Below are 25,872 nucleotides of genomic sequence, written 5' to 3'. Positions count from 1 at the left end.
GAAACTTATACCAGCATGCCACGCCTAAAGGCTGGCGTGCCACACCCATGATCTTGTCTTGGTTCCAGCAATTGGCATGCCATGCCTCAGTCTTCAAGTGGCACGCCATAGTGAATTGCTAAGGTTGGCGTGCCACGCCTTCGATACCAAGTGGCACGCCCAGTCCTTGCTTTTGGTCCTTTGTGCATTGGCGTGCCATGCCTGGTTGCTCAAGTGGCACGCCCAGTCTTCAATTGCCTTCAGCCCCTTCTCTGGATTGTTGTACCAGCGTGCCACGCCATGTTGCTCAAGTGGCACGCTCATGGATTTGTGAACTCTTTAAGCTTGGCGTGCCACACCTGGGTTCTCAAGTGGCATGCCCAAGTGACTTCTTGGGCTGGCGTGCCACGCCTTCGACACCAAGTGGTACGCCATAGTGAAGGTTCTTCTTGGAATAGTGAGTTGGCATGCCACGCCCCTTTACTCAAGTGGCACGCCCATAGTAATTGATGGGCCAGGCGTGCCACGCCCAGCTTGGCGTGCCACGCCCCTTTTGTATCCTCCATTGTAGCTCTCTGAAATTTTGTATTAGCGTGCCATGCCCAGTCTCTGGCGTGCCACGCCCACCTGCATGCTTGGACTTCTTCTCTGGACTTTAGTACTGGCATGCCACGCCCAGCTCCTGGCGTGCCATGCCAGTGCATTTTTGTGGCGTTTGCTTCAAGTGGCACGCCAGTTTCACACGCCCAGCTTTTTGTTTGTCTTCTACCCAATTTTTTATGCTTTTCTCACCTGAAATTCAGCACAACTCATCTCAAAGTAGTGTACCATAATATTCATCAAATAATGCATGAATTATACTGATCAAATGAGATTTATTCTCTTTTATGTTCTTCTTTATGCAAGAGAGAAGGGTATATGATGCAAGTCATCATCTATCATCCGTGATGGACTAGAGAAGATGAGAAAGAAAGCTTCGAACTTCAGAGAACTCAAAATTGTGAGAAGAAGATGAGAAAGTTGGTTGGTAGCTTGGTTTTGGTTTGAGTATTTACGAAGCTCAAATCGGACCGTCCGACCGCATGCTCCAGTTTCAAATTTTTTTGAACTCTAAAATCGGACCATTCGTTTTCAGGTTGGCCGCCAAAAAAAATTTTCATCTCCACGAAATCGCTGGGTTCGATTACCTGGGCTTCTCATCGGCAACCCTGAAATCGCTGGGTCTGATTTTCTTGGCCCAAAATCTTCTCATCCCTTCCATGAAATCGCTCAGTCCGATTTATTTGCAAACGGAATCACTATCTCACACAAATCGGACGATCCAATTTGTGACCTCCTTCACCTGCATGAAATCGGACCGTCCAATTTCTTTACAACACCTGAACGCCGTCACACCTCACCTGAACGCCGTCACACCTCTGTAAAACTCCTCTAAAATCCATAACCATGCGTTACACCAATATAGGTGTCATATGTAAAAAAATTAGCCTAATAAAAGCATATCCCATATTTATTGTATATCTTAATTTTATTTTATAGTATATAATTTGCTCACTCTTTATGTTTTTTACAAAATAATTTTTAACACTAATATTTTCAAACAGCATAGAGCTTTCTTTTTTAATGAAGAAAATTTTTATTTATCTCAATTTTGTAAGTGTTCAATTTCTATTCACGGTAAAATATTTTTTCTGAGTATTGTCTTTATTTTTTTATTTTATATTTTTTAATTTGTTTCTTTTTTTATCATAAAAATTTAATTTTAATGTACTGTCATGTAAAACAGCTTAGCTTTACACGTGGATTCAATCACGCACGTAATGTGACATCATAAGAAATAATTACTATTTTCATTGACCGCGTAAATAGTTATCTAAAAAAATGGATATAATTGTATGACTGTGTAAAATATTTTATATTATCAGTGCATCAAAATTAAACTCTTTATTACAATGCTTGTTAAGTACATATCAACCATTTCATTATTTTTTTCTATTTTATAACATTAGAATTTGATAATCTAAATTGAAATTTGTTTCATAATTTTTTTATATTTCATATTCTATTTTATATTTATAACAATTAGATTAGTATGTAAAAATATGAGTTGTATTGTAAAATTTGTAAAAATATTTTAATTTTAACATCCAATTTCACATACATAATATCTATAATTTCATACATATAATATCCATAGTTAATAAATTTTTACAATTAACATTATCCAATTTCAAGCTATATATTTTTAAATTATCTCACATGTTTTCTAATAGATCACGTTTTAAAATTAATTGAGTATTTTTCTTTGATATTTATGTATATATTTATTTTAATCTGATCAGTTAATAATTATATTTACACTACAACAAAAGAGAGAAACGGCAGCGGTTTTTTTGGTGGTTAGCGGTGGTTTAAATCGCCGTTATGTTCGGGTCGCGGCGGTGTCCAATGTAACACCCTAACTACCAAAGCTCGCACTTCCGGCTGCGCGACTCTGATAGCTCGGACATTACGACGACACTTATATTATTTAATACTAAAATATGAGCCTATTTAAAAATTAAAACCGCAATACCGCTCCCAAAGATACTTTCGTTCGATAACGTACATCCATAAATACCATTCAACTTACAATAACTCAAAAAGAGTACATCCATATATATACATAAATATATATAAATAATATTACAAACATTAACCAATACAATTCCTATCCCTCTTACAGAATATATATCAAGATAAAGGCGAGGGTACAATAAACCATAACTAAAACAATACAGAGCATCACAACAACAATTAAATAAGCTCTTCATAACTTCTGCGCCCATATCCTGAAAGGGGAAAAATGTAGGGGGGTGAGAACATCATCCTCGAAAGGGTTCTCAGTAGAGGGTTTTTGGGAATTACTGTAATAGGATACATGAAGATAACCGCACCAGTGATTCATAACCGTCTTATGCCTCTTTTCAAAAACAACGGTTCACAATAAAAGTAAAGTCGGAAATCTTTTCGGAAAGAAGAACCGTTCAATTCTCAAAAACTCAAAAGCCTTTCAAAACGGTTTATCTATGCGGAACCAAAATAGCCTTTCATAATTTTATTCCAAACCAGAAACACAAATCGAAATCAACCATCAGTTCATCTCTTTCCAACCACGGCCCTAGGCCCAAACAATCCAACCAACAACCAATCACCACCATCCAACAGAGTCCCAGATGCAAACACAGATAGGAAATTCAAGCACAAACAAACAGTTATTACAAGTAGAACAGTTAGCAATTAATCACATAGGCAAACCAAGTATAATATGCACACCCAACCAATGTCACACAAATGCATATGATGCATGCCTGTCCCTAGTGGCTGATGATATCATCTGTCGGTTATAGAGCCAACCCGACAAGTCCTGGTAGCTAACCATTGGACTGTCCCTCTGTCGTGCATCCCCAACTCGAGTTATACTCATCATAAACTTGATCATAATCATGATCCATATCCATCACCCTCACTGGTGAATATTTATCCATCACCATCACTGGTGAATATTTATGGGGGCGAGCTCATCCGGGCCTTTCACAGTTCCCGGCCACACTTACGACATTGGGTTAACAGAGCTTCGAGTCTCAACCTGGAGCACATGGTGGCTAGCCATTGCTACTACCCAGGGAAACTCTCATCTCCAATAGTGGAAGTGCAAAAATCACAATTATCAATAATTCAGCATATACATGCATTCATTCTCATCCATGGATCAACATCCATCTCAGCCATCCGGCTTACGGTTCAGTCCAGAACCAGCCAATATTGATAATCATACATAGCCATTCTGGCTCACAACAAAACAGCACTTCCACATTCAAAATCATCAAATTCGTAAAATCGGCATTTGAGCCATAAATCACTTTTTCTCAAATCATATCACTTTGAAATCAAGTTTCAACTCTTTTCAGCCTTGGCTTTAAAGATCTCATTTCTCAAATTACCTCAGGCTCATAAGCCACTTTTACTCAAGGAAAATTCCCTTTTTAAAACAAAGCCACTCTCGGCATTCTCTTTCCAAAACTTCCAAAACCATGGCAAGTTAAGGATTTATTTCAAAACATTCAAAATCACCCATCCAACAATGGAATTTTATAACAAAAGTTTCTCGGCAGAGTTCCAAGTCTTTAGGGGAGATCAACCTATATCAATTCCTTAAAATTCATTGAAACTCTTAAAATCATGGATTCTCGGTTCAAGTAAATAAAACTGAATTTATTATGAAACCGACCATACAAAATCTCAAGTTCCAACCCGGTCCAAAAATCAATTCATCTGAAAAGGAACCGGTTCATTTGAATCAAACCACTTTCAGATTTCTTTTTGGAACCCATTTTTCTAACCCTTCCAAAATGCCTCAAACTTAATTACTCAATCAAAAGTCTAGATTCCTTTGAAACCACTAAAAGCTCCTTTTTATATTGAAATCAATATTAGAGCATCATTCTTTCCTTCAGTGATTCAAATGGTAAAAATAGTTCATTTCTAAATAAGTCAAACTCAAGGCATAAAGTTCATTAAATAAATTAAGCTTGAAAATATAATTATTCTCTTAATAAATCAAATAATACAACTTTTCAAATCCAATCCTTTCTAAATAAATTTTCAAACAAGACTAGGATTTTGTAGAAATTTCGGCAGCACCTCCCCTAAAACTTGGACTTTTGCCACCCGGTTCGGGTCCCAACTAAACCGTTTCTCATTCCTTTTCAACAGCTCAAAACCAGAAATCAATTCAAAGCAAGCTAAATCCAACAGTTGCCTCAGTGGCATATCTCAAGAAAACCATTTCAAAATCAACTCAATATCAACCGATTTAACTCATTTTCAAAGCTTTAAAGAATCGGTTCAGCATTAAATCATTTATCAAAACCAAATCAATTAAAGCAACCCAGGCTGACTTTCAAGAGTATTCTATCTTTCACATCATCAAAATAATTGACTCAATTCAAACTAATCCTCAACGGATTAAACTCATATTTCAAATCTTTAAAGAATCAACTTCAGACATTACATTTCACAAAGCCGCACCACAATTCAGCCAAACCAACATCCATAGTCATTCGAGTTAATCAAATAATACATAAAGCAGATACAATCACCAAATACACAATATCTCGCACCAGTATCCATATGTAATAATTCCAATACACAAAACATAGTTTTTGGAAAGCACCCCTACCTCAAAACGCAAATTCCATAACTCAAACGCGTCACAGAGTCCTTTCCGCCTCAACCCGAACTGACGGCAACCAAAACCTCAGCTCCCAGTCACGTTCGCAATAACCATAGCAACACTAATCGCAACATACAATAATCAGGACTCGACCCCACGTTACCAAAACTCATTTATCAACCAAACACAACTGAAAACTAACGCGAGGCTTTTCGAAACATAATTTCTTACCGGAATAACAACACGAAACAGTTGCGATTTCGAACCGGCCCCGACAACAGCTCCGGCAGCGGCCAGAAGCTTCGGTGGATCAACTATAAAAAAACTGCGCAGCATTAAAACCTTCTCAAGATCCAAAATGACCAAAACCGCAAATTAACCCTTACCGGCAGAGTTCTCCGGCGACGGCAGCAGGGTCTCAAGTGGCAGAAGCTCAGCCCGGAGCTCCGGCGGTGATCCCAGAAGCCACATAACCACTCCCAGTGGTCAGAAACGCAGAGGCGCAGTTTCCCCCTCCGACAGAGACACCTGCAGTGGCCAGAACCTCTTTTCCGGCGGCGGTGAGACCCCAACAGCACCGGCGCGGCTCTCCCACTCCACCCCGTCGCGTTCGTCTCTCCTTCCTTAGCTCAGCTCGCGAACAGAGTAGATCTATGGTGTGAGGGTGGCACGGCGACGAGGCCAACGCGAGTCCGCGGCAGTGGCACCCAGGCGCGACGGCGGCTTCGGTTTGAACGGCGATGGCAAAGGCTCCAACGGCGCACCAACCTTCTCTCTTCCCTTGCCTGACAACCCTCAAGGCGTGAACAACGGCGTGGTAAGATGGCTGGGCACGGTGGCGGCACCCGCTCCCTTAAACCCTCCTCTGCGCGCACAGTGACGACACAGGAAGCTTCGGCAGCGACGCGACGGCGCGGAGGCTTGGCGACGGCGACCCTGGCGGCATGGACCATTGCGGTGGCGCGATAGCGAGCTCCCTCCTCCTCTCCTCCGCCACGACTCAGTCTCCCTCTCCTTCTGTTGGCGATGGCGGCGACGCTCCTAACGGTTCCGGCGACGAGGATAACCCCCTCTCTCTCTCTCCACACGCAGCGAACTCCCCTCCTTCTCCCTCAATTTTGTTTTCATTCCTTCATCTTGCAGCTGCTGCTGCGGTAGTTTTGGCTTGAGGAAAGGGGAAAGCAAAATTGCGTTGCTGCTGCTAGGTTGGGTGAGGAGGAAACCGGGTCGGGTACGGGTTACTGGGTTAGGGTTTCATTTTGAAAATTAGGGTTAAGGGCATTATGGTAATTTCACATAAAATTGGGAATAATATAGTAATTGATACCCAATGTAAATCCAACACTAATTGTATATAAAAATATACTATTTGTTCATCAATTTTACAAATTATTTTCAATAAAATGCCCAAATCTAAAAAGTAGAAATAATATAATTAATTTCTCTATTTTCCAAAATAGCAGTATTAATATTTAAAATATTAATTATTTAATCTAAATCATATAGAAATCCTTATTATTTCACAACTACCAACTTTATAAGTTGAATATAGAAAATAATCCAATAACTGTAAAATTGGATAATAATCTCAATTTATTTCAAATTCAATCAACCAAAACTTGCTTTAAATTTCTTTAATAGAGAAATTTCTGAAATTAAAGCTACAGAAATACTAAATTTGAAATTAGCTAATGATAGCCCTTTTTCAAAGGTTTTGGGTCTTACATTCTACCCACCTTATAAAATTTTCGCCCTCGAAAATTGATGCAAAATGAAAAAAAATTTCATAACAGTTCATCCTTGAACACATTTAAGGAAGAAGCAAACATATCTCATCATATAAACATATATACGATTTTCAAATACTTTGATTGTCATATGCATAAGGGTGCAAAGGTAGGAGTGTGATTGCAAAGCAAACATTACTAGGTAGACTCAATGCAAAAGATAACATGGGTCAATCATGTGATAGTAAGGTAAGGCATTGAAGGTTATAAAACAGGATGAGGTTACAACGACGTGCTCAACATCCGTACACTAATCTCATCTCAACCTCAAAGCTTCAACCTTCCAACTCCATTAAGCACTTTACAATTCCCATATCCGATCATAAGCCTAACGATTGCAAGCTCGTTTGCAAGGGACAAGACACCCACAACTCATCATAACGTCACACACCTACCGCTTCACCTTTCATATACACATATCACGTCTTAAAGGACTAACGCATCGCATGACTACGTCTACAAGTCGCGCGTGATGTCAAAATAATTCTCGAGTCTACTCAGAAGGATACCAGATTTAGAACGAAGAGACAATTACCAAGAGTAATACTCATAGATTTAAGGGAATGTATCCAATTTTCATATAAACAAAGACGCTCAAGCAATGAAGTTTGCTAGAAATAAATCGATTGACAACTTCAAAGATAACCCTTGTATCAAAGAAATCCAACAGGACCAATAAGAAGAAAATTCAGTGCATTATTTTGAAACAAACTCAAGCTAAGTCGAGGAAGCATGAGGTTTACAGAAGAGAATATTTCAAACCCAAGACAAAGCTCACAGAACTCAAGAGCACGATTAAAAGTACTTCCGAATACATTGTTCATAAAGGAACCGAAACTTGCGGAAAATTCACTTCGCAGTCTAAAAGAAAGGTTAAGTAACAACATCCTTCAAGAGAGTATCAAAAGCATAATCGTGGCTTTGCTTTAATGCAAGTTCATGTTGAAGTAGATTTTGTAGAGTTCTAAAAACAAGGTGCACACGGGTTTGACTAAAGGCTAAAATATTTCCTCAAATATTTTAGAAAGATAATTAGATGCACAACTTAACCAAAAGCAGTTCATAAAAACTCGGAAGTAATTAAATGCTAGTTCAAAATTCTCAAAATTTCATATTCAAACAAGCGTATATAACATTTATAGCAAGTACGAAAGGGGAAGTTAAACTCTTTTTAGAAAAGAAACTCCGAAGTAAAAATTTGCTTACAATTTGGTAAAGAAAATAAGTAGTGCGTTACAAACGAACCGATTCCACTAAACAAGGAAGCTTTCCAAAACCTCATTTAAAGTAGCGCATGCCACTTTAAAACAACTTTGTCAAAGTTGGACGATGGTTTCCATTACAATCAAGCAGTTGAAAAATAAGTTTAGTTTAGAACTGCTTTAAAGAGAATTCAAAACTTCTTTAAAAAGTTCAGAACAAGACTCTAAAAGTGTTCTTAAAATCACTATCTCAGAAGAACATTCAAGAAGTTTAAGATGTACTAAAAAAGAGTCAAGCCATACTAGAAAGGATCTTAATTTAAAATAGTTCAAACAAGAGCCACTAGACATGAAACATCAAACAAGTTTTAAATTGATCCAAAAGAATACAAAAGTCATACGAAAGACAACTCAACCATTAGTAATTTCTCAGGGATAAATCTTTGACTAAACTCTTGTAAAGATAATGGGAGAATAAACAATGCACTAACTTGAAACGAATCAAACTGACTCATATACGAATGAGATTCACAAAAAGGAAAAACCAAGATCAATGGCAATATTCACAAGATGTAAAAGATCAGTTAAAAACAAGGTCAAACATGACATTCATGGAGATGGAAGATTTAATAGAGAATTTAGTCCGTTCATAGGAAGAAAGCTATGAGTCCAACACTTTCAAAAGAACAACAATGGCATAAACCATGTAGTATGCTAAATCAAACTCCAATTAAAATGAATTAAGTGATGTTTATCAAACGAAACTCAACCGAGACAAAAGTGATAAATCCTTTCTTTTCAAAATTTTGAAAAAAATCCAAATACATAATCAAATGAAGATGTGCACTGGAGCTATAGTAGAATTACTAGAAAGTCAATTTACTTTTAAAGTAAGTGCAGTTCCGTAAACCAGTAAAAGTATGGTCGAGGTATTAGGAGTAAATAATTGTTAAACTTTATAAGAAATCTTCAAAGTTCATATATAGATAAGTATGTATCTAATCAACAGCAATTTTTATAAAAAAAATCTCAAAATTAGCTGTAATCAATGTCAAATAAGAGGAAAACTGAATCAATAAGTTCTCTAAGAATGAACACGGAACCCGGAGTTAAAAGTCACAGCACATTAAGACAAGTTCAAGACTTTATCAAAGAATACTTGAATCAAGAAGAACTCAAACAGAGGAAGAGAGATGCAACAAGGATTTCAAACAAGCATATGCACTTAAGATCATTCAAGAAGGCATATGAATAGAGGAATAGAGTCGAGAAAATCAAACTACTTTTCAAGAGGATCAGTACACAAGAACTTCAAGTTAGGATATGAAAGAACAGGTCGACTCAAACAGGATTCAAGACACACAACTGAATAGCCTCGAGAAATAGTTTCTAACGTTCCCAAAATCCGCGATTTGCTTTTCTCAAAACTCGTATATCATCTATGATAACCCATTAGTGCTTTCATATACATAATTCACTAGTAGTAAGCCGGCCAAACTTAATACCAAGAATTATGCAAAGCAAGACTAACAGCGTTAATCAATAGATCGTCATGTGCATAAAGCTCTAATTCTCGTCATTCGACAAGACCTATTCCATGACAAACGCTCAGAGCATGCAACTGAAGCATAGTCAGTCCATTCCTCAGGCTCTACAGGAAGAACTGCTCTGATACCATAATGTAACACCCTAACTACCAAAGCTCGCACTTCCGGCTGCGCGACTCTGATAGCTCGGACATTACGATGACACTTATATTATTTAATACTAAAATATGAGCCTATTTAAAAATTAAAACCGCAATACCGCTCCCAAAGATACTTTCGTTCGATAACGTACATCCATAAATACCATTCAACTTACAATAACTCAAAAAGAGTACATCCATATATATACATAAATATATATAAATAATATTACAAACATTAACCAATACAATTCCTATCCCTCTTACAGAATATATATCAAGATAAAGGCGAGGGTACAATAAACCATAACTAAAATAATACAGAGCATCACAACAACAATTAAATAAGCTCTTCATAACTTCTGCGCCCATATCCTGAAAGGGGAAAAATGTAGGGGGGTGAGAACATCATCCTCGAAAGGGTTCTCAGTAGAGGGTTTTTGGGAATTACTGTAATAGGATACATGAAGATAACCGCACCAGTGATTCATAACCGTCTTATGCCTCTTTTCAAAAACAACGGTTCACAATAAAAGTAAAGTCGGAAATCTTTTCGGAAAGAAGAACCGTTCAATTCTCAAAAACTTAAAAGCCTTTCAAAACGGTTTATCTATGCGGAACCAAAATAGCCTTTCATAATTTTATTCCAAACCAGAAACACAAATCGAAATCAACCATCAGTTTATCTCTTTCCAACCACGGCCCTAGGCCCAAACAATCCAACCAACAACCAATCACCACCATCCAACAGAGTCCCAGATGCAAACACAGATAGGAAATTCAAGCACAAACAAACAGTTATTACAAGTAGAACAGTTAGCAATTAATCACATAGGCAAACCAAGTATAATATGCACACCCAACCAATGTCACACAAATGCATATGATGCATGCCTGTCCCTAGTGGCTGATGATATCATCTGTCGGTTATAGAGCCAACCCGACAAGTCCTGGTAGCTAACCATTGGACTGTCCCTCTGTCGTGCATCCCCAACTCGAGTTATACTCATCATAAACTTGATCATAATCATGATCCATATCCATCACCCTCACTGGTGAATATTTATCCATCACCATCACTGGTGAATATTTATGGGGGCGAGCTCATCCGAGCCTTTCACAGTGCCCGGCCACACTTACGACATTGGGTTAACAGAGCTTCGAGTCTCAACCTGGAGCACATGGTGGCTAGCCATTGCTACTACCCAGGGAAACTCTCATCTCCAATAGTGGAAGTGCAAAAATCACAATTATCAATAATTCAGCATATACATGCATTCATTCTCATCCATGGATCAACATCCATCTCAGCCATCCGGCTTACGGTTCAGTCCAGAACCAGCCAATATTGATAATCATACATAGCCATTCTGGCTCACAACAAAACAGCACTTCCACATTCAAAATCATCAAATTCGTAAAATCGGCATTTGAGCCATAAATCACTTTTTCTCAAATCATATCACTTTGAAATCAAGTTTCAACTCTTTTCAGCCTTGGCTTTAAAGATCTCATTTCTCAAATTACCTCAGGCTCATAAGCCACTTTTACTCAAGAAAAATTCCCTTTTTAAAACAAAGCCACTCTCGGCATTCTCTTTCCAAAACTTCCAAAACCATGGCAAGTTAAGGATTTATTTCAAAGCATTCAAAATCACCCATCCAACAATGGAATTTTATAACAAAAGTTTCTCGGCAGAGTTCCAAGTCTTTAGGGGAGATCAACCTATATCAATTCCTTAAAATTCATTGAAACTCTTAAAATCATGGATTCTCGGTTCAAGTAAATAAAACTGAATTTATTATGAAACCGACCATACAAAATCTCAAGTTCCAACCCGGTCCAAAAATCAACTCATTTGAAAAGGAACCGGTTCATTTGAATCAAACCACTTTCAGATTTCTTTTTGGAACCCATTTTTCTAACCCTTCCAAAATGCCTCAAACTTAATTACTCAATCAAAAGTCTAGATTCCTTTGAAACCACTAAAAGCTCCTTTTTATATTGAAATCAATATTAGAGCATCATTCTTTCCTTCAGTGATTCAAATGGTAAAAATAGTTCATTTCTAAATAAGTCAAACTCAAGGCATAAAGTTCATTAAATAAATTAAGCTTGAAAATATAATTATTCTCTTAATAAATCAAATAATACAACTTCTCAAATCCAATCCTTTCTAAATAACTTTTCAAACAAGACTAGGATTTTGTAGAAATTTCGGCAGCACCTCCCCTAAAACTTGGACTTTTGCCACCCGGTTCGGGTCCCAACTAAACCGTTTCTCATTCCTTTTCAACAGCTCAAAACCAGAAATCAATTCAAAGCAAGCTAAATCCAACAGTTGCCTCAGTGGCATATCTCAAGAAAACCATTTCAAAATCAACTCAATATCAACCGATTTAACTCATTTTCAAAGCTTTAAAGAATCGGTTAAGCATTAAATCATTTATCAAAACCAAATCAATTAAAGCAACCCAGGCTGACTTTCAAGAGTATTCTATCTTTCACATCATCAAAATAATTGACTCAATTCAAACCAATCCTCAACGGATTAAACTCATATTTCAAATCTTTAAAGAATCAACTTCAGACATTACATTTCACAAAGCCGCACCACAATTCAGCCAAACCAACATCCATAGTCATTCGAGTTAATCAAATAATACATAAAGCAGATACAATCACCAAATACACAATATCTCGCACCAGTATCCATATGTAATAATTCCAATACACAAAACATAGTTTTTGGAAAGCGCCCCTACCTCAAAACGCAAATTCCATAACTCAAACGCGTCACAGAGTCCTTTCCGCCTCAACCCGAACTGACGGCAACTAAAACCTCAGCTCCCAGTCACGTTCGCAATAACCATAGCAACACTAATCGCAACATACAATAATCAGGACTCGACCCCACGTTACCAAAACTCATTTATTAACCAAACACAACTGAAAACTAACGCGAGGCTTTTCGAAACATAATTTCTTACCGGAATAACAACACGAAACAGTTGCAATTTCGAACCGGCCCCGACAACAGACCCGGCAGCGGCCAGAAGCTTCGGTGGATCAACTATAAAAAAACTGCGCAGCATTAAAACCTTCTCAAGATCCAAAATGACCAAAACCGCAAATTAACCCTTACCGGCAGAGTTCTCCGGCGACGGCAGCAGGGTCTCAAGTGGCAGAAGCTCAGCCCGGAGCTCCGGCGGTGATCCCAGAAGCCACATAACCACTCCCAGCGGTCAGAAACGCAGAGGCGCAGTTTCCCCCTCCGACAGAGACACCTGCAGTGGCCAGAACCTCTTTTCCGGCGGCGGTGAGACCCCAACAGCGCCGGCGCGGCTCTCCCACTCCACCCCGTCGCGTTCGTCTCTCCTTCCTTAGCTCAGCTCGCGAACAGAGTAGATCTATGGTGTGAGGGTGGCACGGCGACGAGGCCAACGCGAGTCCGCGGCAGTGGCACCCAGGCGCGACGGCGGCTCCGGTTTGAACGGCGATGGCAAAGGCTCCAACGGCGCACCAACCTTCTCTCTTCCCTTGCCTGACAACCCTCAAGGCGTGAACAACGGCGTGGTAAGATGGCTGGGCACGGTGGCGGCACCCGCTCCCTTAAACCCTCCTCTGCGCGCACAGTGACGACACAGGAAGCTTCGGCAGCGATGCGACGGCGCGGAGGCTTGGCGACGGCGACCCTGGCGGCATGGACCATTGCGGTGGCGCGATAGCGAGCTCCCTCCTCCTCTCCTCCGCCACGACTCAGTCTCCCTCTCCTTCTGTTGGCGACGGCGGCGACGCTCCTAACGGTTTCGGCGACGAGGATAACCCTCTCTCTCTCTCTCCACACGCAGCGAACTCCCCTCCTTCTCCCTCAATTTTGTTTTCATTCCTTCATCTTGTAGCTGCTGCTGCGGTAGTTTTGGCTTGAGGAAAGGGGAAAGCAAAATTGCGTTGCTGCTGCTAGGTTGGGTGAGGAGGAAACCGGGTCGGGTACGGGTTACTGGGTTAGGGTTTCATTTTGAAAATTAGGGTTAAGGGCATTATGGTAATTTTACATAAAATTGGGAATAATATAGTAATTGATACCCAATGTAAATCCAACACTAATTGTATATAAAAATATACTATTTGTTCATCAATTTTACAAATTATTTTCAATAAAATGCCCAAATCTAAAAATTAGAAATAATATAATTAATTTCTCTATTTTCCAAAATAGCAGTATTAATATTTAAAATATTAATTATTTAATCTAAATCATATAGAAATCCTTATTATTTCACAACTACCAACTTTATAAGTTGAATATAGAAAATAATCCAATAACTGTAAAATTGGATAATAATCTCAATTTATTTCAAATTCAATCAACCAAAACTTGCTTTAAATTTCTTTAATAGAGAAATTTCTGAAATTAAAGCTACAGAAATACTAAATTTGAAATTAGCTAATGATAGCCCTTTTTCAAAGGTTTTGGGTCTTACATCCAAAGCGCGATCAGGTCAACCGTCGGCATAGTAGCGGCGGCTGTTTTGAAGAACTGCTAGAATAACTGCCGCAAGAGACACTCGGCAAATCGCGACGGTTTTGAACCACAACTATGTGCTTGAAGCAGGAGGCGCAGATGTTTGGCGGCGGTTTAGGCAACCGTCACAAAACTCGATTTTGAAAGTTTATGTTGGACAAATCATGGCGGTTTTGAACCTCCACAAAAAAAACTAACAAAAATTAAAGCTGATTTTCGTCACGTTTTGTAACCGTCGCAATACTTGTGTCATGTTTGTTTTTTTAAATAAACAAATTTATATATAAACTATTTCCTAATGCTTTGATATATATATATATATATATATATATATCGTTAAAATCTACACCTCAAAATAAAGTAAAAAAATCTACCAAAATAATATGAACATTGCATTTCAAAATATAATATATATTTAATAAGTCTTACATAATCATAAATCCAACACAATAACGGTTTAACAACTATATTTACATAATATGTAAATTCAAATAACACAATCCTAGAATTAAATTAGAAAAGAGTTTTGCTTCTAAAATTTAACTTTGCTAAAAGCCTAAAATAAGCAATTACTTTGATCATAAAAATTTTTAGTCATTTCAATCATAAAAGTCTACAATCACTTCATGGAATAGTAGAAGATGACTTTGTCTCCATTGATGATTGTAACACATCAAATTTTTGAAAATTAAATAATTAACAAGTATAATTATCCGTGCCATGCACGTGATAAGATTGAAATTATAATTTTAAATTATTTTTTTAAAATTAATTTGAATTATAATAATTTGATTAATAAAAAAGTAACATGTTATGTATTATTTTTTTTATTTAGTGTCAATTGGATTAACTCTAAAATAGTTATTAATCGGTTTTAATAATCTACTTTTTTCAATAAATCAGACATATATATTGAATGTGATCATAAATAATATAGTAATAGTTAAATCCACCAATAAATATATTAGTTATTATCACACTATAAAACAAATTAAATATACAGGCTATTAGCACTTATAAATCTATAAAATCGCACTGTCTTTGTTCGCGTGCAAGGGTTTAATTATCAAATAAACTTAAAATATGAACCAAAAATATTTATAAATTGGACCTAGCATCACTTGAAAGAATAATGAAAAATAATCAACTTACCTTATTATCCATTAGAACCATTTTTATGTAAGTCATCTTATTCTTGTCAAATTTGGATGAGACTTTCCATAATCTTATATATTAATTTTGTTAAATAATTATATATATATATATATATATATATATATATATATATATACATAAATAATTCTATATATATACATAAATAAAAAAATTATATGAATTATATTTTATTAAACTCTATGTTACCAGTTATTAAAAATATTAAAATATATGAACCAAAAATATTTATAAAATGGACCTAACATCACTTGAAAGAATCATGGAAAATAATCAACTTACCTTACTATCCATGAGAACCATTTCTATGTAAGTCGTCTTGTTCTTGTCAAATTTAAATAGAACTTTCCATAACCTTATATATTAATTTTGTTAAATAACTCTCTCTCTCTCTATATATATATATATTACGGTAGTTTTTCTTAATATATATACATATACATAAATAAAGAAATATGTGAATTATATTTTATTAAACTCTATGTTACCGGCTATTAAAAACATCTAAATCACATATATTAATTATTTTTTGTTATAATTATTTCGTTTTATATATATGATTATTTTTTATTCTACAATCGTGTAATAATTTTTATTTTTTATATCTATATATATTCCTCAATTCTAACTCCATTCATACGCATATTAACAGTTTTTTTTCTAATAGTGATTTTTAATATTTCTTTTTCTTTTTTTTAAATATATTTTTCTTAATAATTACATTACTAATCTGAAATATAAAATGAGAAAAAAAGGTGATACATATATCCAAGAAAGAAAATAAACTTAAAAACTAGGAAAACAAAGAAATTTTATAATAAAGGATATAAAAATAATATATTAAAAAAGAATACTCGTAATATATAAATTGAGTCAACAATTTAAATATCTCTAAAACTAATTTAATCAAATACCAATATTAGAAATAAATTACTTTAATAATATTTAATCTATTCTAGTCCTTAGACACGTATAGATTAGAGTCATTCTCGTAACGACAACGAACTGAAACAATGTCGTAAGTTCGAACATTTAGAATTCGTGCAAATTCAAACCATTCCTTTGTTCTTTGAAAACCTTCTGTATCTCTAATAGAGTTGAATCGAAATTTCTTTTATGAAAAAAGAGTTACGGAAATAGCTTTGATGTATTGGAGACCAAAATTCGGAAGTCACTATTTATATTTGAGTGTCACACCCATTAAACCCGAAAGACCAAATAAAATAGTATCTCTAGTTTTATTCTCATTTAATTCTAAATCAAAAGTAATAATGACTTATTTAATTCAGCATTTATGATAATAAATAAGATGATCATTATATAAGTCATTTAATGTAAAATAACTTAATTTACGATTATAATTAATATATGTATTGTCCATAAATAGATTAGGAAATAATAATTTCATAACAAAATAATCATTCAATTTCAATTACAATTAATTGATTGATAGAAATTATAGTAAATTATATGATATTTAAAAAATTAACCAAATCAATTAGTTGATATAATTAATTTATTATAATAAATGAAGTTAATGAGTCAAAAGAAATAAATCAAAAAATACCATCAAAAACATGTTATGACAGTTTTATCATTAAGTGCAGAAATTTAATTTTTACATAATAGAATAGATATTTACAAATTATTATATTAAACACAGACTAAAAAAATACACTAAATAAAATAAAAGCATTAATGGTAAAATATAACCTAAAAAATTACTTAAATTAAAAAAGAACTTGTGATGAATTATAATAAATCTATATATAAGAAGTAAAAGTAAAATAAACAATTAAAAATAAAGTAAAAAAACAATTAAAAAAAGTGAAAGAAGATAGAAAAGATAATGTGTGAAGTAGATAAAAAATGTATTGTAATAGAAGATTAATATAATTAAGTAATACAAAGGATAAAAGAGAAAAATTAAAATACGATCTTATTAAAAATTTCAAAAAAATATTTTAAAAAAGAACCTATTAATCAATTTTTATAAAAATATTACAAAAAATTTAAATTATCTTTAAATAAATTAATAATACCCTTAAGAATTATTAATCAAAATAAATAAAAAAATTAATATAAAACAAAATCATAGAAAAATATTAGCAAAATTAAGATAAAAAATAAAAATAAAAAATTACAAATACTTTACTTGAAGTACAAAATAGAAAGAAAAAAATAGATATATAAAATAATAAGATAATAATTTAAATTAATTGAGTTCATTTATTTCATTGCTTTATATATTATTTATTAAATAATTTAATATTTGTCTCGATCATATTAAATAATAAATTAGTTATAATTAATTTGGTTTAATGAATCAAACAAAATTTAAAATAATTTGATATTTACTCTAATTAAATTAAATATTTGAAGTTATGATTAATGTAATTTAATGAATCAAATAAAATATTAAATGATAAAATATTTATCCTAATCAAATAAAATTATATAATTAATTAGTTATAATTAATACAATTGAATGAATCAAACACATTAAATTGAAAAATAATTTAGTTAATTTGTGTGTTAAGGACATATTTTAACAACTTTTATAAAAGATTTTTTATAATATTCTTAACCTATGATTTAAAGGCACAGTTATAATAACTCATTAAAAAGTACTTAATTAGTTAATACAAATAATTAATATAATTAATTTAGTTCAATAAATTAAAAGAAATAAATGTGAACGAAAGTGATAAAGAAAAAATAAAATTATACAAATATATATCCATTAAAAAGCAATAAAAAAGGTCCCTTTTAGTTTTTTATTTATTAATTATTAATTTTTTATAATTAATTTCGCAACATTTATTACACGTTATTCATCTTATAAATTAATACAATCAATTTATTGATATCAATTATCGATAATTAATTATAATTGATATAAGTCATTTCGCTATAATTTTTTAAATAAATAATTAAAAAAGCACGTCTCAATTTTTTGTTAAAGTAAAATAAAATAAAATATATAAATTGAGTAGATATAAATCTAATAATTATAAATTTTATTAACAACTCAAATAAATTAGTACCATAAAATTAAATTTAATATCTATTTTAAAAATAATTACTGGCCTTTTATTCTTTTAATTATTAATAATTTAAATAAAATAATACCCTGTAACTTATTTTGTTATTTATTTTAAGTAATTACTAACATAGTTGTTAGTAATACTCAAGTGTATATTATCAACATAATTTTATCACGGGTATTTCAATCTTTTTGTCATTGCAATTTTGTACCGTCTTACTTTTTTTAATTGTTATTATTAGAATTGTTAAATAATATTAAAAAAATTTTAAAAATAGAATTAGCAATGGCACCTTGAATAATTAATTCAATAAAATTAAATTTAAACGAATAAGATGATTCAATCAATTATATAAATAATAATAGTATATTTAAAAATATTAATATTAAAAATAGTCTCATTAATGTAAATGATCAATACAATAATTATATGAAAAAATAACTAATTACATAATTACATAATTTTCAAGATCCTATATAGTTGAATCTAACGGAGAAATAAAAAAATATCTATATAATAATGTCCTAATATTTTAGCATACTATAAATCATATTATAAATTTATATATCATATTATAATTTTAAGTCAACTCCTTAAACACATTTGACATAAACCATCTAAAAAAATATACCAAATTAACAAATATCACATGGGTCACAACATACACTCTAAATTGTTACGATATTTCCAATAAAAAGAGCATCAATATTGAGAAATCAATGAATATATATAACTAAAATAAAGAGCAATAAAGAGACACACAAAAAAATAAAATAAAATAAAGAGAATCAATAAAAACATTAACATATAAACCACATATACGAACAATGTATATATTAATTGTGAATCACAAAAAAAAAGACAATATATATATATATATATATATATATATATATATGAATTGACGTACACATGACAAAATAGAATATTACAAAACAAAATTATAGTAAGATTATTTAAAAATAACATAAAAATAACAATTTTTTTTTGTTAATCAGAAGCTAAAATAAAAAAAAAGTGTGCGCTTAATAATAAGTAATTAAAATAAACAAAAATTTTAAAAAATATAAAAAATAAAATGTATAAATAAAGATAAAAGAAACAAAAATTCAAAAAATTACAAAAATTGTACCTAAATATGAGAGAGAGGGGGGAGGGAGGGAGAGAGAGAGAAAGAGAGAAAAAAAAAGCGAATGAGTAAAAAATATTTGATCTTATATAAATAGAGGGTATTGAGAAAAATAAACTAATTAAATTAATTCATATATTTCGTTATCATATTTATTATTTATTAAATAATTCAATATTTACTCCAATCAAATCAAATAATTAATATAATTAACTAAATTAATTAATTGATATAATTAATTATAATAAATGGTAAGATTTGAATGTCTAATCAAATTAATTAATTGATATAATTAATTAATTATAATTGATTTGCTTTAATGAATTAAATGAAATAAATAAAGAAACACCTTAAGAGCATGTCGCATCAGTTCTGTTATTAAGTACAAAAATCTGATTTTTATATAATAGAATAAATAGATAATAAAGATATTTTCTTAAATTAGTATAATCGTGCATTATTCATTAAATATTAATTATATTATTGTAATTAAAATTATAATAAAGATTTTTTTTTAAAATAAATTTATTTAGAGAAATATAAATTGGTTATTAATAATCGGTGTCATTATCATATAATTATCATATTATATTATTATTATTATTATTATTATTATTATTATTATTATTATAATTAAAATGATTAAAATATTTTCGATTAATAATTAATAAGTAATTTAATAATGCATTAAATATTGATTTTATATAACTATGATAAAGATATTTTTCTAAATTAGTATAATATGTATTATTACTTAAATGCTAATTATAGTACAATTATAATAAAGATATTTTTATAAAATAAACTTAGAAACGAAAATAATGCATTTATTTTAACGAAAAAATAGATTCATGAGAAATCAACACCTCACTTCTATTAATTAGAGAAAAATATAATTTTAGTATATTAAATAGATTATTTATGAGTCATTATATTTATTGAGATTTTATTTTTAAAAAAATTATTTTTACCAAAAATAATTAAATAGAATTTTATGATTATTAAAGTTTATTATTCTATTAGTTTGAGTTATTTATTAAAAATTAATTTGATAAACAAAAATTAAATTGATTATTATTATTATACTACTTCCTCTTTGGCCGAAGCCTTTAGGAAGCAAAAGAAAGAAAATTAAAAACGTGGCATGATGCATGTATATGTATATATGTATAATCATGACATCTCATAAGCTTTTTAAAAATCATTCCTCATCAATCAACTTTTAGTTATTATTATTCATTCAATACCACCGAAGCTAAAAAAGAACCAAGAGAGAGAACGTGAAAACATGGATACCTCCGTAGAACTGTGACCTTCAAATTTTTATTTTTTGCTATTCGTAACTCTAATAAAAAATCTAATCCCATAAAAATATTCGTATCCTCCTCCTTCAATGAATAATTGTTATATTTTAAAAATAATTAAATTTTAAATTTAATTAATCGTATAAAACAAAAATTACTATACGTATTTTTATTTAAAATTTTTTTTGTATATTATATCTTACGCAGGACACAAGTATATATACTAGTATCACCTTAAATCCAATCCATAGCTTCAAAGAATATGATTACCTCCACCTTTATATCACTCACACTCATCTTATCATCATGCATCATACCATTAGTATCAGATGCAAGCCAAAGCATAAATATTGGTAATAAGAGGGTAACAGTGGAATTAATCAACAGCATAGAAGTGGATCTCACAATTCATTGCAAATCTAAGGACGATGACTTGGGGTTTCACACAGTCCCCCCTAAGTGTTTTTATTTTCTATACAACACTATTCTTTTGCAAGTTTGATTGGCCAGGAGAAAAATACAACAATCACTATTTAAATGTTTATAAAGAAAATCGAGATGAGTGTAGGGTTTGTTCATGGAAAATATATCGTGATGGTGGAAAGATGCGGAATCCACTAACCGGAAAGTATGAATTTAATTTCACTTGGAATGGAATGGTCATTAACCATTATGAACACATATATACCTAGCAGGTTCAAAGCTTTGAATTGGGGACTTTTCTCCTTTACTTGTATATATTAAATCGAATAAAAATCAAAGCTTTTTTCTTTTGATTTTTTTTTTACGTGTTCTCCTACTCAGTAAGTTAAATATTAATTCACTATAAATTTAAGTTCTGTTTAAGAATTTGTTGACTAATAAATTACTATATGCACAAGACAGTATTTAAACTCGAATACTTACTTAAACATACTGATAAATTAACAACTAAATCATGATAATTTTTTGTCATTCTTGACATTTAATTAGTTGTAGTAATATTATCATTTTTCTTTTCTTTTGTTTTTATTTGTGTCATGAATAATTTAATATCCATTTTTTTAACTTATGATCAAGGTATTAAAATTTTGATTTAAATCAAATCTCCAATATTACAGTATTAAAAAGTCATTCGATTCTACTCATTTTAAATTATAAATTTTACTATTTAGATTATATTATAATTTATTTAATATTTTATGTGTGTAATTTACGCTCTTAATTTTACGTAAAATATCGATTTTCACTCTCTTACACGTTATACAAGAGTTAGGCTCATTCTGGTATAATGTAGCTAAATAAAAGTCGAATCCGCTTAATTTAATCAAGAAAAAACACTATCAACATTTTAGATTGGGAAAACAATCTCACATTTTTATACCAATTTTTGCAGTGTGAGCAATTTTCCACAAAAATATTTGGAAGACAAACTTTTAGCCCAAAACAGTTAAAAGTTTTTAATTTTCACGTTGTTTATATTACTTACAGACATTATTATATCGTTTAATTTAAAAAAGTATAGGTAGACAATAAAAATACTAAATGTGAACAATGGATATATCGAATGCTCGATTTACTGTTATCCTAATATTAAGATTTAGGTGGGTATTTTCGGGTGTAATGTGTTTTTACTTTATTAGGCTAATTTTAGAACATATCTATCTACTTAATATACTAAAACTGGGTTTTTCTCCAACTAATAAAGGTGAGGTGTCGATCTCTCGTGACTCCGTTTTTCCTCCAAAATGAATACATTTTTCTTTATTCTAAATTATTTTATACAAAATATCTTTATTATAATCATATTATAATTAATATTTAATGAATAATACATAATTATACTAATTTAAAAACATATCTTCATTATAATTATATCAAATTAATATTTAATACATTATTAAACTACTTATCAATTATCAATTAAAAATATTTTTAATTATTTTAATAATAATAATAATATATGATAATTATGTGATAATGGCACCGGTTATTAATAACTAATTTATATTTCTCTAAATAAATTTATTTTAAAAAATATCTTTATTATAATTATATTACAATATTATAATTAATATTTAATGAATAATGCACAATTATACTAATCTAAGAAAATGTCTTTATTATCTATCTATTCTATTATATAAAAATAAATTTTTTGCACTTAATAACAGAGGTGATGTGACATGCTCTTAAGGTGTTTCTTGATTTATTTTATTTAATTCGTTAAAACAAATCAATTATAATTAATTAATTATATCAATTAATTACTTTGATTAGACATTTAAATTTTACTATTTATTATAATTAATTATATCAATTAATTAATTTAGTTAATTATATTAATTATTTGATTTGATTAGAGTAAATATCGAATTATTTAATAAATAATAAATATGATAACGAAATATATGAATTAATTTAATTAGTTTATTTTTCTCAATACTCTCTATTTATACAAGATCAAATATTTTTTACTCATTCGCTTTCTTTTCTCTCTCTCCCTCCCTCCCTCACTCCCTCCCTCTCCCCCCTCTCTCCCCTCTCTGTGTTTAGGTACAATTTTTGTAATTTATTGAATTTTTATTTCTTTTATCTTTATTTTTACATTTATTTTTTTTATATTTTTAAAAATTTTTGCTTATTTTAATTGCTTATTATTAGGCGTACACTTTTTTCATTCTAGCTTCTGATTAACAAAAAAAAAGTGTAATTTTTATGTTGTTTTTAAATAATCTTACTATAATTTTATTTTGTAATATTCTATTTTGTAATATATATATATATATATATATAATCTTTTTTTTTGTAATTCACAATTAATATATACATTGTTCGTGTATGTGGTTTATATGTTAATGTTTTTATTGATTCTCTTTATTTTATTTTATTTTTTTGGTGTGTCTCTTTGTTGCTCTTTATTTTAGTTATATATATTCATTGATTTTTTTGTATTGATGTTCTTTTTATTTGAAATATCGTGATAATTTAGAGTGTATGTTGTAACCCATGTGATATTCATTAATTTGGTGTATCTTTTTAGATGGTTTATGTTATAATGTGTTTAAAGAGTTGACTTAAAATTATAATATGATATATAAATTTATAATATGATTTATAGTATCCTAAAATATTAGGACATTATCATATAATTATTTTTTTATCTGTCCGTTAGATTTAACTATATAGGATCTTGAAAATTATGCAATTATGTAATTAGTTATTTTTCATATAATTATTGTATTGATCATTTACATTAGTGAGATTATTTTCAATATTAATATTTATAAATATGCTATTATTTGTATAATTGATTGAATCATCTTATTCGTTTAAATTTAATTCTATTAAATTAATTATTCAAGGTGTCATCGCTATTTCTATTTTTAAAGAATTTTTTAATATTATTTAACAATTCTAATAATAACAATTAAAAAAGATAAGACGGTACAAAATTGCAATGACGATAAGATTGAAATACCCGTGATAAAATTATATTGATAATATACACTTGGGTATTACTAACAACTATGTTAGTAATAATTACTTAAAATAAATAACAAAATAAGTTATAGGGTATTATTTTATTTAAATTATTAATAATTAAAAGAATAAAAAGTCAATAATTATTTTTAAAATAGACATTAAATTTAATTTTATGGTAGTAATTTATTTGAGTTGTTAATAAAATTTATAATTTTCAGATTTATATATACTCAATTTATATATTTTATTTTATTTTACTTTAACAAAAAATTGAGACGTACATTTTTAATTATTTATTTAGAAAGTATAGCGAAATGAGTTATATCAATTATAATTAATTATCGATAATTGATATCAAAAAATTGATTGTATTAATTTATAAGATGAATAACGTGTAATAAATATTATGAAATTAATTATAATAAATTAATAATTAATAAATAAAAAACTAAAAAGGACTTTTTTTTATTGCTTTTTAATGGATATACATTTTTATAATTTTACTTTTTCTTTATCTCTTTCTTTCACATTTATTTTTTTTAATTTATTGAACTAAATCAATTATATTAATTATTTGTATTAACTAATTAAGTACTTTTTAATAGGTTATTATAACTGTGCTTTTAAACTATAGGTTAAAAATATTATAAAAAATCTTTTATAAAAGTTGTTGCAAAATAAATATTCTTAAAATGTGTCCTTAAGACACAAATAAACTAAATTATTTTTTAATTTAATGTGTTTGATTCATTCAATTATATTAATTATAACTAATCAATTATGTAATTTTATTTGATTAGGATAAATATTTCGGCATTTAATATTTTATTTGATTCATTAAATTACATTAATCATAACTTCAAATATTTAATTTAATTAGAGTAAATATCGAATTATTTTAAATTTTGTTTGATTCATTAAACCAAATTAATTATAACTAATTTATTATTTAATATGATCGAGATAAATATTAAATTATTTAATAAATAATATATAAAGCAATGAAATAAATGAACTCAATTAATTCAAATTATTATCTTATTATTTTATATATCTCTTTTCTCTCTCTATTTTGTACTTCAAATAAAATATTTGTAATTTTTTATTTTTATTTTTTTATCTTAATTTTGCTAATATTTTTCTATGATTTTGTTTTATATTAATTTTTTTATTTATTTTGATTAATAATTCTTAAGGGTATTATTATTTTATTTAAAGATAATTTAACTTTTTTGTAATATTTTTATAAAAGTTGATTAATAGATTTTTTTTAAATATTTTTTTGAAATTTTTTTAATAAGCTCATATTTTGATTTTTCTCTTTCATCATTTGTATTAATTAATTATATTAATCTTCTA

At 30.2% G+C, this 25,872-nt stretch overlaps 1 long non-coding RNA gene across 1 annotated transcript; it reads right to left on the bottom strand.

Annotated features, from left to right (window-relative positions):
• Window positions 1-2,613: 2,613 nt before the first annotated feature.
• On the bottom strand, window positions 2,614-6,403 carry LOC112783877 (uncharacterized). The gene is made up of 4 exons (XR_003193634.3): window positions 5,581-6,403; window positions 5,426-5,519; window positions 5,201-5,315; window positions 2,614-2,810 (listed from the first exon to the last, which is right to left on the bottom strand). It is a non-coding gene; the product is annotated as an uncharacterized lncRNA (long non-coding RNA).
• Between the last annotated feature and the right edge of the window lie 19,469 nt (window positions 6,404-25,872).

Source organism: Arachis hypogaea, chromosome 20 (assembly GCF_003086295.3).
Source record: "Arachis hypogaea cultivar Tifrunner chromosome 20, arahy.Tifrunner.gnm2.J5K5, whole genome shotgun sequence".
Classification (NCBI taxonomy): Eukaryota; Viridiplantae; Streptophyta; class Magnoliopsida; order Fabales; family Fabaceae; genus Arachis; species Arachis hypogaea.
Note: the sequence above shows the minus strand (reverse complement) of the source record. Positions and strands in the feature narration are given on the sequence as shown.